The sequence below is a fragment of the Pyrus communis genome, chromosome 17 (assembly GCF_041283825.1).
Source record: "Pyrus communis isolate YQ-2024b chromosome 17, ASM4128382v1, whole genome shotgun sequence".
NCBI lineage: Eukaryota > Viridiplantae > Streptophyta > Magnoliopsida > Rosales > Rosaceae > Pyrus > Pyrus communis.
This window is the reverse complement of record NC_142581.1, coordinates 14,429,555-14,442,916: the sequence shown is the minus strand read 5'-3', so window position 1 is coordinate 14,442,916 and position 13,362 is coordinate 14,429,555. Positions and strand designations below refer to the sequence as shown.

Sequence of the window (13,362 nt, the reverse complement as noted above, 5' to 3'; positions counted from 1 at the left end):
AGAGAGAGAGAAAAGGGAAGGGAGTAGGTTTACAGATTTAGGGCACTCAAAGTCAGGCTTTTTCTATATATGATTTGACAATTTGTACTTCCTTTTCTGAGTAGTTGGCAAAAGGGAGGTTTGAATCTCAAATTTATTTTAAAGTTGGGAAGAAAGTATCACTAGACTAAGATATAGTTGTAATTGGTGCTAAAAGAGTGTCAGGGCTCAAAAATTTCATTAAGAAGCCTAACTATATTCGGAATCTCAATCATTACATATTCATCACAAATCAAGCTTAAATTCTTGCGTAAAGTACAAAATGAGGGGTATGCAAATTCACAATCATGCCACACCAATAGAAATAATAATTTATAATTCAGACATTTGAAAAATCATGCTAAACCCATGCAAAATCTCGCATATTCATTATGGTAAGCTACATCGAAACAAGATTATAATATTAATGCATTAACATTTTAATTCGAATTCATACCAAACATGTGACACGCTTAAATGGGCCTAAGCCACATAACAGGCTTGCCGAGTGGGCTATGGTGTGGATGGTTACCAAAGTTCACTAGGCCTAAGTGGAGTTAAAGTTTGTGAAGATTTTGGGCTGCTTGGGAGTACCAAAAATTCAAGTCCACAACTTCAAACCAACTAAAAGCATTCGAACCAAAAACCAAAGCCTAAGCTGACTAAGATCATGTTTTACAAACCAAACCTTGAGTCGCATGCCTTGTTTTAATGTGAAGGAACAACTTTACCATTATAAGCTCAAACATGAAAATGAGGAAGAAAACAGAGAAAAGGCGTAGCCATAGATGGGGCTTTGTTGTGGATTTGGTGCAGAAAAGAAGGGATATTGAGCAGAGCGTTCAACCTAGCTCTCACGAGGCTACCAATCATCTCCAGTACTAACCCAAAGAAGCACGATGTAGCTGTAACAATAGAAATTAGAAATGAAGACTTAACACATTAAGAAAAAGAGAGAAAATCAAGGGATTCTCCAGCTGGGATTTGGAGGAATTCATGTTCATGAAAATAGATGTCAAAATTGAATTCAGGGCATCGAAATTAGTCTACAAAGATAAGGTCAAGTCACTAGCCCACACATCGCGACACACGGTGGCTAGCGGCACGCTTTGCCGAAACTTTCAACATCACCAAAATGGCTCAAATTTACCAGAATGTAGATTACAATGAGGGGAGTAACCTTTATACCTTCGCCAAAAATTGATTGTGGACGAAAGATGGTTAATTTTGCCGATAAAGGCAACGAATGCCTAAAACCTCTCGACGTCGATTTGTCGCCTACGGTGGTCCAAAAAGGTTGAGGTTGGTTGGGTTTTACTCTAGATGATGAGCTACAAAGCCCACATCCTGGCATTGGTCTTTGCTTCGTCGATTCACTTGAAAATGGAAAAAAAAGCTGCTGAAAAACCTCGGTTTCGTTGCCACGTACTACCACGTGTGCTGGTCCACCAAGGTGGTTGTTGGGTGCAGTTTTTAGAGGGGTGTGAGAGCTTCAAGATGGTGGTGGTGGCACCAAAAAACACTGCCAGAGTCTGCCAGAATTCGCTAAATATCATGGAATTCCAACGGCCACTCCTCTTTTTTCTTTCCCCCCTTTTTCCGTCCCCATGCACCCTATTTTTCTCCACACTAGGTGGACTTTCCACATGTGAAAAGTTGACACATGGCAACCTTTTGAAATTCAAAAATGAAAATTTGTAATTAAGGTAAGTGGTAAAAAGACCAAAATGCCCTCCATAGGAAACGCTTATAACTTCTTCATTTTAGCTTTGATTCATAAACGGTTTTTGCCCACATGCTTGTGTTTTCTAGCTCTATCTGAAAGTACCAGGTTTGACATCCATTGAGACCCAAAAAGTCAAGTGCAAGCCCAACCAAGTCTCAAGGCCAATTGTCATGCATGCGTCAAGTCAAGTCTAAATACATGCAAAGGTGCAGGATCCAGAAAGGAATATTCACAACCATGCCAGGCTACAACAATTAAGCTAGATATTTATATAAATTACACCATGCCCATGCACATTCGTCACGCCAAACTTTATCACGCTAATCACTATTCATGCTAAAATAAGCCTAAGTCACATGCTTGGGGTTTGTCAAATGAATTGTGGTGTGAATGGTTACAGAAGTGTATCAGACCTATGTGGAGTCAAGATTATGGAAGACTTTAGGCTGCTTGAGGGCCCAATGATCAAAGCCCATAACCTATGGGATCCACGTTAGTGAGCTTGGGAAAGAACCAAAACCTAGGAAGCTAGCGCCTTGGGAAGAAGGCATGATGCAGTTTCCACAGGGTGGTAGCACCTGGCCATCTTGCACCAAAATGGGAGGTGGCAAAGGAACTAGGGAGAAAGGGAAGAAAGAACCAAGCCATAATTAGAGATTCATTAGGAATGAATAATTCAACAACAAATATAGGTCAGGAGCTTTAGAGGAGAGATCCATCATAACACAAAGAACCTCAAATCCTAGAAGGCATCACTCTGCAACCTTAGTATTTTCCATGACCTCCCTCTGAGCATTCCAGCCATCAGAAACCTTGTTACCACCCTAGGAAACCCAAATTATCCAACCTAGAACACCATACAACCATGCAAACTCTCTCTCTCTTTCATGCTAAACTGATGAATTTCTAGCTTCCGCACCATGCTTCTCTTGACCAAGTCATTATTTGCCTAATCATGCTATCTTCAAGTCATTGATCTAACATGAATATTTCCTAAGACGTGCTAATTTTTTTGAGATATTCCGGGACTTGATACGAAACCAATCCAAGGGAGACAAAAGGATGTTCTCAAAGCCAAAGTCCGCCTTGACCTAAAAGTCCCCCAATAAGCTCAAAAGGACTATGAATTTTTAATTACTATGAAAATTAAAACTTTGTAACGAGTTAACTAAGACTTTACAATGAATGAAAAGAAGTAATATAAAATTCCGCAAATACGAAATGCGTAAATTATAAGGGGTGTGCTATCCACACACCCCATTTTACTTCTTACACACCTCTTGATAATTTATGTCCGTTAATCTTCTTCAATTCATCCGATTCGATGATCGAAAATTAAAAAGATGTGAGAGAAGTAAAATGGGGTGTGTGGATATCACACCCCAATTATAATAGTGAAATATGGGAACAAGATATTACAGAGGCGAGATGACTGAGGAGAGAGAGTGTAAGGCATGGAGTAAATGAGAAATTGGGAATTGGGAAAAAGTAAATATAAAGGGCATGAATCTTTACTTTTTGCTTAAATATATTAAATAATAGGGCACGAAAAGATTTATTGTGTCATTGTAATTAATCAAAAATCTTCATTTCTAACATTAAAAGAACACACGCAAGCTGAACACGAAGTTTTATGTTTTAATTTTAGTAGGCACAAATACACGTTTCTATTTTTCTTTTTCAACAAAAACTAATGTGTCTTTTTATTTAGAGGGCACATTTGAGATAGTGTTCAACGAAATGTAAAAAGCACAAAATATGCATTTGTGTCCAAAAAAAATGAAAAGAGCACAAATCAATTGTGTTCTTAGCCTTTTTGTTCTTTTTTTTTTTTTTTGGTTGTGGGTTTAGGTTGTGTTCTGTTTTGGTCCCTAATTTAGTACACTTGCATTTTCTAAAGTCACATGATAGTGCAATTATGAGTCCATAACACTTACTACCATGACCAGATTTGAACATGGCAAGGTCATAACCTGGTTTTCCATGACATTTGAATCTTTCTTTTTTCTTTATACAAAGCAAACTTCCTGGTCAAACTGGACCTCATATATGATATGATATTGCTACTTTTTATGTCGCAGTTGTATGCATCAAGGTTCATCTTAAAGCCGCGAAGGAACCTTTCATTGTTTTTTCTGAATAAAATAGCTTTGATGCTTTAGGAATTTCTAAAACGCTTTTAACAGCTTAAGCTACAAAGCCCTCAATTTGTTTTGTTTCTGGTTTTAACTACAACAGAGCAAAGTGGCCGAAACTAGTACGCAAAAAGGCAAGAGATTTGCTATGTATAGTGATGCGAGAATTATACGCACACAAATTAAACCCTCTTTTTGTCAAATTGTAGTAAGTATGTAAGTAGGGATCGTTCTGGACCGGGGATTAGGAGGGATTGTTAATCACTTAGATTCGACTCAAAAACGTAAAATAACAATATGAAACACTATACTAGACTCAAAGAATGCAAAACTAAACTTTAAAACACTAAAACAAACGAAAATACTCAAACATCACCCAAAACACTCAAAACTGCCTTAAAATCACTTTCTGGGCAGTTTTGAGCACTTTGGTGAATTTGGACGAATTTATGTAACAAATTTAATCAAAACACTTAGAAACATAAACTAAGACACTTTCTAACTAAATTGGACAATAAAGTAAAGGGGGATTTAGATTTATACGAGAATTGAAATAACAAAACAAGTTAATAAACTAAACAGATTGTAAAACGAATTTGATGGAATGGAATGAATGGATGATAGAATGGCTAAGGGGTTCATCTCCATACATGTTATACTTGCATAATAAACGATTTCCAATTGCATTTCAACAAATCATTTATTCTCAACACCCCAAGTTAACCGTGATGCACTAATTAACCTTCAAATCTTCCTAACGTTATTGAATTGGATGATTGCATACGACAACCCAAAACATTCCCCACAAGTCCCCTACATGATTGCATAATAGAGATACAAGCAAGAATCATTACGCTCTATGAAAATTATAAGTGTTGACGGGGCATTCGTTACTATGATTGCATGAAACTTATGCCAAGAATTCGTTTAACGCGATTGTTTATAAGCAACCTCCACTACTTGTGAATATAAGTTCGTAACTATTAGGTGAAACTCACTTATATTCTAGCGTCATATTCATGCATGAAAATTAAGCGTGCACTCTCAATAAACATACATAAATAAGTTATCAATCAAACAGTTAAACAAATTGAATCCACAACTTATGAAACGCAATTAGAAGTAATCAAATCAAAATGCAAGCATAAACATATATTTCGAATTACCCCCTAACCAAGGGGGATTTAGTTCCTCATGGTACAAAACAAAGAGAATCAAAGAAACACCTAAACATTCCAACAACTCAAACTTGAATTGTATGAACGTTTAGGTCCTCTTCTCTTCCATTCCTCATTCGTACAAAACAAAGAGTATTGAAATTAAACATTGAAATCAAAGAAACACCTAAACATTCCAACAACTCAAACTTGAATTGTATGAACATTTAGGCACTCTTCTCTTCCTCTTCGTTGTAGCACAAGGTCTAAGGATAGTTTGATGGTGTGAATGGTTTGGGTAGTGGTGAAAATGGAAGGATGGTGTTTGGATTTGTAGGGAGACTCACGGCACAAAGGGGGAAGTGTTTGTGGTATGTACAATGGATGAATTTCTGAAATGGAAGTGTGGGATGAATTGAGGTGTGTATGAATGTTGTGTGAAGTGTGTATGGTTTTTATAGGGAGATGAATGGATGGGAGAGGGAACATGACAGCTAGGTTAAGTGAATGCATGTGCAAAACAGCTAGGATGGCTGAAATTGTAAGGGGAATGCATGTGCAATGTTGGAAATCTGATGGGAGAAAGGTGGATGCATGTGTTGGCTGATTTAAAGAATGTGAGGGAATGATGAAAGGGGAAACATGACAGCTAGGATGAATGCATGTGGAGTGCATGTGCAATGTTTTAAATGATGGAATGCATGTGAGTATGCTAGAAATCTGATGGGAATGAATGATTAAATGTGAATGGCTGATTAGAATCTAGGGTGCATGTGGGTTAGAAATGCATGTGGGTGAATGTTTGAATGATTAAAGGGGAAACATGACAGCTAGGTTGGTTGGTGGCTGCCATGGAGGTGTGGAATGATGGAATTGCACAAGGGGAATGCATGTGCACGGTTTTGGTGTGGAGAAATGATTATGGATGCATGTGTTGAATGATTTCTTGGTGAGGGATGTGGAGTGGCTGGAATGATGAAAGAATAAAGGGTGCATGTGGGTTAATTAATTAAAGGGAGTGCATGTGCAATGTTGTTGTTGGTGCAATGATGGAGGGACAAGTGCATGTGGCTGAAATATGGAAGGTGTGTGGCTACTTCAAGTAGGAATCCTTGTGACATCAACTCTTCAATTTCGTCCATTCCTTTTGCTCCAAGTATAAGTTATCCCTTCCAAGTCCAATTTTGCTCCAAAATGCATCTTTTTGCTTCCTTAGCCACATGAACCTAAAAACACACGAAAATGGCTTAAACGCCAAAAACAACTATGAATTAACAATATAAATGCACGAAAACAAGCTAAGTAAGTCGCCTAAATATGCTCCTATCATATAGTAGCGATCAAGAATTTATAACTAGAAAACCTTTGGACTAAGCCAAAAGATGGAAAGAAAAAAGAACACAGATTTAGAAAACTTGTGCTCTTTCAACACAGCTTTTATAGTTCATCATCACATACAGACACATTAAATCTTTAAAACCAAAGGTCAATCCACACACATAAGAGAATTATGTTCTTCTCAGTTCTTACCAACCAAGTCCAATTTAATCATACTTCCTCAGGCATGCTTAATGCTTTGTATTTGCCCGAAAACTAAATGGGAGATAGACCGATAAAGGTTAACTACGGGATGTAAAGGTTAACAATGATGATAACGGAACACCAGGAAAGGAAACTAAGCCAAGGATGACTTCTTGAAGAAATTAGAGCCAAGGATGACTTCTTGAGGAAATTCAAAAGGAAACTTTAACTGAGCCAAGGATGACTTCCCGAGGGAACAATTGCAGTCGTGTTCTCCAACAGAATACTGAACACAGATTGAATGATGATTCTTCACTAGAGGATGGAAAGATGGTGCTAGTTCCCGCCACTGTGCAAATCAACAAAAGGAAGTTGCATGGTCCCGCCAATGTGAGAGGGGTAGCCAGAGAACCTGAAATATTGCCGCGAAAATTTATCACCACTGTTGGAAGTCTTTGTGACTTCAGAGCAAAGAGGTAATGGAAGCACCATCTCTATAGTTGTTAGGTTCGTGAACTGTATTTTCAACAACATCATCTGAAGCATTCACTCTATGGTTTAAGGTGTTAGGCTTGGAATCTTTGACCTTCTTCTTGTTGAGAAAGCGTCCACCATATCCTCTAGCCCTCTTCAATGCATGAACATGCTGAGATTCATGAAGATACGGCTGCATATATTTCATAAAGGCCTTCCTTAGTGAAAACCAGTAAAAAAATGTACAAATCAATTTCAAACCTTCATATACCTTACGAACTTTGATGAGTTTGTTATGAGCTTCAAGCTTAGCGCGAAATTGCCTCCTCCGAAGAATTGCACGGTGCTGTTTAGTGTTTACATATATAGGTTCATCTTCTGTAAGATCAAGAGGCAAGGGAACCCTACCAGGAGTTATTCCCAACACCTGGGGATGATGAATCTAGAGACATTTACATGGTAAATATCTCATAATAAGGAAACAAAAGAGGCACATTTTATGAAAAACCGCCAGAGAAGTGGTGAATTTTATAGAACTTCGAGTCACGATTCGACTAATGGAAAAAAGAATCAGAATATGTATCAATACCACTAAATTATATATCAAATCTTGCAACTTTTGTATTTTGACCCTCACAAGAATAGATCTTTAAGATTAAGCCCACTTCGTTTTGCATCTATGCCTCGAAGATTCAACTTCATAAAGATCTAACCTAGGGTTAATAGATAAGCAAGAAGAAACTTTAGTACCATAAAGAGATTAGAAAAGAGTAAGAGCAAAGGAGAAAGAGTAACGCAGAATCCCGGAATATAAGAGATGGGAAAGATACATTGCAACCCTACTTTAAGAATATCGAATTGTTTGTTACATTGGCATTAAAAAACTTGTATGACAAGATGCCTAGGAAGGTGCTACGTGGATAAACAGACTCAAAAATATTTCTGACGAGTTTTCTCCTACCTAGTTAAGACAGATACATAGCTGTCACACGATGAAAAAAGAATGAAGAGTTTTTAGTGATAGGCTTATGAACATTATCGTATATAAAACTCCAAAGTTTCTTTTATGCTCGTTTTGGTAGTATTGAGGTTGCAACAACCATAATGAAAGAAGACTTGATTATTAATTTATCCTCAAAGTTGGTTAAAAGAACCTACTGTTGTAGCATCTGCAGCATAATTGGAAAATTAACCATTTGAAACTTCCTCCAAGAATGATTTTCATGTTTTGAATCTCCTGAAAATTGGAAGTAATCTATTATATGTGCTTCCTTCGTCTTCATGGTTACTTTCATTCATTACCTTAAATAAGTAGCAAGTTCTACAAGAACCAACCAACTTCTTGGGGCTCTACTGATATAATTAAGTTGGCAAATATCCGAAAGTGCCAACACACTATCAAAACAAACACCACGAAGTAAAGATGATCTATTGGTATAAGCACTTACCGCATCTTGTGGCCCAGAAGCAGTAGCCAATAAGCTACCTATGTATGGCTCAGAGTGGAAAGGAATATGACCCTGAATTAGTAACCAGAAAAGCATAAGATTCCCACCTCCATTTGGAACCAGAAAAAACACAGGCAGGTGACAACTTACAATTGAACAGCTAAAATCAATTTGTGAAGGGAAATTAAAGCCCTGATTTGCCATTGGTGATAATGATTTCATAGGGCCCTCAACAGACATCCCTTATGTTTCATTATATCCTGTACTAAGAACAAGAGAAACCAAATAAGATATTGATATTTTCTGGTAACAAAGTAATCAATGTGAAGAACAATGTATTTATTTGGGGAAGTTCTCCAATGACTGTCTTGGTATGCCAAGTCCGACCGCATTGATACAAGTTTTGGCAAATTGATAAGAAGCATTATATTAACTTATGAAGAGGAGTGCTATGGCCGATCACGCATAAGGGGTGTGTGCAATTTCTGACCATAGTAAAAGCCTAATACATAAGGTCCAAGTCATGATTGGTAATCACTACTCCAAGTAGTACATTAACAACAGTTCGACAGAAGCATCAATTGAAGGGGAAAGATAAAAGGGAACGAAAATATGGGACAACAGATACATCAACCTGATTTTATTGAAACTATGCCTTGCACACAGGGGTTGTCTTCTTTCATACTATCCACTCCAAAGAGAGTTTGACTTGTTGAATGAGTTGAGGAAGAATCCTGATCTTGAAAGTTAATTCCAGATTGCTTGGTGTTGTGTTAATTATGTAGTGGCACGCCCATCTTCAAGATTAAACTTGTGGAGGTAGATGGGTGTTGGACATGTGTGCCAGTAGATTTTTCCCACGATGAAGATCCAACAATGAATGGAAACGTTGAGTGGGCAGAACCAAAACAAGAGTTTTTCTTGGCCTAATTTTGCATTTTCTAAAACAACTACTCAGGCTCGTCTAAAAAAATGTGGCGTTGAAGCTTCATAGATCTTAAAATATGTTCAAGTGAAAAACCTGAAGGTTCACTTAAATGACGGACTCAGCAGCAACCAAGAATTTCAACCTGTCGAATGATGCCCAAGTAAAAAAGTACAGCACCAAACTTTAGTAACTATTTTACTTTTTATATGCACTGAACAATTGTGATAATGAAATCAATTCAAGATGAAAGAACAGCAACAACAACAATAAAGCCTTATCACACTTAGTGGATCAGCTATATAAATCCTTTAACGCTACTGCGCTTGGTTTTATGTCATGTCTTCCCTTAGATCCAAGTAGTCTAAGTCTTCTCTTAGAGTCTCCTTCCAAATCTTCCTAAGTCTTCCTAGGTCTTCCTCTACCCCTTTGGCCCCAAGCCTTTGTCTGGTAATTGATACGTAGATTATACGCACACAAACTAAACCCTATTTGTGACAATTGTAGTAATGATGTAAGTAGGGATCGTTCTAACCGGGGATTAACTAGGGGTGCTAAACACTTGATTCAAATAAATAAAACTAATTTTTAAAACACTTAACTTACTTAACAAGAACTCAAAACAAGTACACAAGACTTCAAATACTCGAAAACACAAAAATAAAACAAATACGAATGATTAAGACTTAACAAAAGATGGGGGGGGGATTGTGTTTGGACGAGATTAAATTAAATGGACAAATTGTAATTAAAGGCAAAACGTAAATATGAATGTGATGAAAATATGGATGATGGAATAGCCAAGGGGTTCTTCTCCACACATGTTACACTTGCATACAAGATTGATTCTCAGTTGGTCTTTCGATAAATTATGAAACTCAACACTCCGGGTTAATTAGGTCCGCTTAAATTAACCGTCAAGTTCTCCTTAAGTTAATGAATTGGATGGGTTAGCGCAACGCAATTCACCACATTCTCCAAAAGTCCTTTACGTGAAAAGCACAATAAAGATACAATCAAAGATCATTAAGCATTATGAAAACTATAAGTGTTGACGAGGCATTCGTTACTATGATGAGCATGAAACTCGTGCCAAGAATTCATTTAACGCGATTGTTTATAAGCAACCTCCACTACTTGTGAATATAAGTTCATAACGATTAGGTGAAATTCACTTATATTCTAGCGTCATATTCATGCATGAAAATTAAGCGCGCATTCTTAATAAACATTCATAAATAAGTTATCAATCAAACGGTTAAACAAATTGAATCCACAACTTATGAAATTCCAACGAAAGTTAATCAATTCATATTGCAAATATAAACATAGTTTCGAATCACCCCCTAGCTAAAGGGGGTTTAGTTCCTCATAACTTTGAAATCAAAGAAACCCCTAAACATTCCAACAACTCAAACTTGAATTGTATGAACGTTTAGGCACTCTTCTCTTCCATTCCTCATACGTACAAAACAAAGAGAATTAAATTTAAACTTTGAAATCAAAGAAACACCTAAACATTCCAACAACTCAAACTTGAATTGTATGAACGTTTATGCACTCTTTTCTTCCTCGTTGTTGTAGCACAAGGTCTAAGGTGAGCTTTGGGGATTATGTGAAGTGTTTTGGAGGGATGGGAAGTGGTTGGATAGTGGCTGCAATGGAGGAGAAAAACTGCACAGAAATGGAAGGGGATTTGCGGCGCAAGGGTTGTGTTTGTGTTGTGTGAAGTGTTGTGAATTGAATGGAGAGATGGAGTGGGGAGTGAATGAATGCAAGGGTATTTATAGGAGTAATGGAGGGAACATGACAGCTAGGAGGTGGGTGGAAATGTGGCTGCAAGTTTGGTGAATGATTATGAGTGAATGCATGTGAATGTGGCTAGGTTGGAAAGCTGGAAATCTGAAAATGCAAATGGGAATGCTGAAATGCAAAGGTGGCCACGGTTTTGAGTGTGTTTTGTGTTGGAAATGCATGTGAATGCATGTGAATGTTGTTTGTGTGAAGTGTGTGTGGGTTAAAGAGTGAATGGTGGTGTAATGATGAAGTGTGATGGCTGAAAATGTCAAGGGAAATGCATGTGATTGCACGGCAAAGAATTTCAGGATGCATGTGTGTTGGTGTGTTGTGTGATTGTTTTGTGGTTGAATGATTAAGTGGCTGAATTCAAGAATGGGAGTGCATGTGGCTTAGGTGGTGTAATGATGAAGTGGGAATTGAAAGGATGTGGTTGGAAAGTGGAAGGGAAGGCACGGCACAAAGGGGGAAGTGTTGGAAATGCATGTGATGCATGCCAATGTTGTCTTTTGGTGCATGTGTGTGTTGAATGGTGTCCTTTAATTATGCACGGTTTAGGGCTGTTAAGGGGAGAGAAATGGGAGTGAATGTGGCTTAATGATGAAGGGGGAAAGCTTGGAAAGCATGTGGCAAGGTTGGTTGCATGATGATGATGCATGTGAGTTGAAATGCATATGTTTAAATGGTTGAAATGTGTAGATGATTATGAGTATGATAAGTGATAAGTGAATGATGTATTAAGTGATAAATGAATGATATGTTAAGTGATAAATGAATGATATGTGGTGAGTGATAAGTGAATGGAAGTGATAAGTGATAAGTGAATGGAAGTGATAAGTGATAAGTGAATGGAAGTGATAAGTGAATGGTTTGATAAGTGAATGATATGATAAGTGAATGCTTATAATAAGTGAATGATATGATAAGTGAATGCTTTAAGTGTTTAAAATAGGGAACAAAGCCCTTCCTTGCATGGCAAGGAAGGGAGACACAAGGAAACACACGACAATGTCCTAAGGTTGCAAGGAATGTTGTTTTTGTGTTCTAAAATGCGTAGGAGTCTTCAATGATGCTTAAACATGAGGTCTTTTAGGATTTAACTTTCCTACTTCAAGTCTTTAATTTCGTCCATCCTCTTGGCTCCAAGCATATGATATCCATTCCAATCTCTAATTTGCTCCAAAAGGCATCCTTTTGCATACCTTGCCCTTAGAACCTGAAAACACACAAAAGAAGCATAAATGAGTAAAATAACTAGAGAAACATAACGTAAATGCACGAGAACAAGCCATTTAAGTCACATGAATATGCTCCTATCAAATACCCCCACACTTATCTTTTGCTAGTCCTCGAGCAAAACAGAAAGAAAAACAAAACAAAACCAAACGAAACAAAACAAGTAAAACACAACCTAAACCTTCCAACAACCGTCTTAGGGATTTCCAATGCACATGACACGTTAAAAATCATCATTCCCACAGATTTTAGTCATCTTCACACTTAAGTACATTCTTAATCATAGTCACCATATACTAGTTCACAATTAAGCATTTAAAACCATGTTTTGAATGTAGTAACATGCCTTAGAGAATTTGCTCAATTCCTTACAAGATATGCACTCGATTTTCACTCAGATTTTCTAACTACACACCCTAATCTAGTCATATGTGAGAAGATTGAAGTAAACATGAAAACGAACACTCACATATATGTATCACAAAGAACGCAATTTCTGGAGTTAATAAGCATGTTTAGATATGATCTCATGAATGGAATGCTACTACTTAGATGCGAGAACCAGTGACACCATATGCTCATACCAAGTTCAAACTCCACAAATTGAAACACATAACACTCAAGATAGAAGTCAAGGGTTGTAACGGGGCTAGGGTATTGGCTAACAATGAAAGGTGAAGGATAAACAAACATTCTTAAAGCAATAGTGAGCAAAGTATTGAATCAGGCACTTAGAATTCCCTTAAGAACGCAGAAGTCAACTTTGAACACCCAAGGGAAAGTCACACAAAACTTAGGGCCATATTCACTTTTTGGACCCTTTCTTCAATCACTCATTCTTTCATTTTTTTTTTCAAGCTCTTTTTTTTTTCTTTCTATCTTTCTTTTCTTTTGAATCTCAAGCATACTTAAGAACAAGCATTCC

The 13,362-nt window shown here is 37.3% G+C and overlaps 1 pseudogene; it reads right to left on the bottom strand.

The window, feature by feature from the left end:
- Positions 1–6,462: 6,462 nt before the first annotated feature.
- On the bottom strand, positions 6,463–9,276 carry LOC137749392 (nuclear transcription factor Y subunit A-3-like; annotated as a pseudogene).
- Between the last annotated feature and the right edge of the window lie 4,086 nt (positions 9,277–13,362).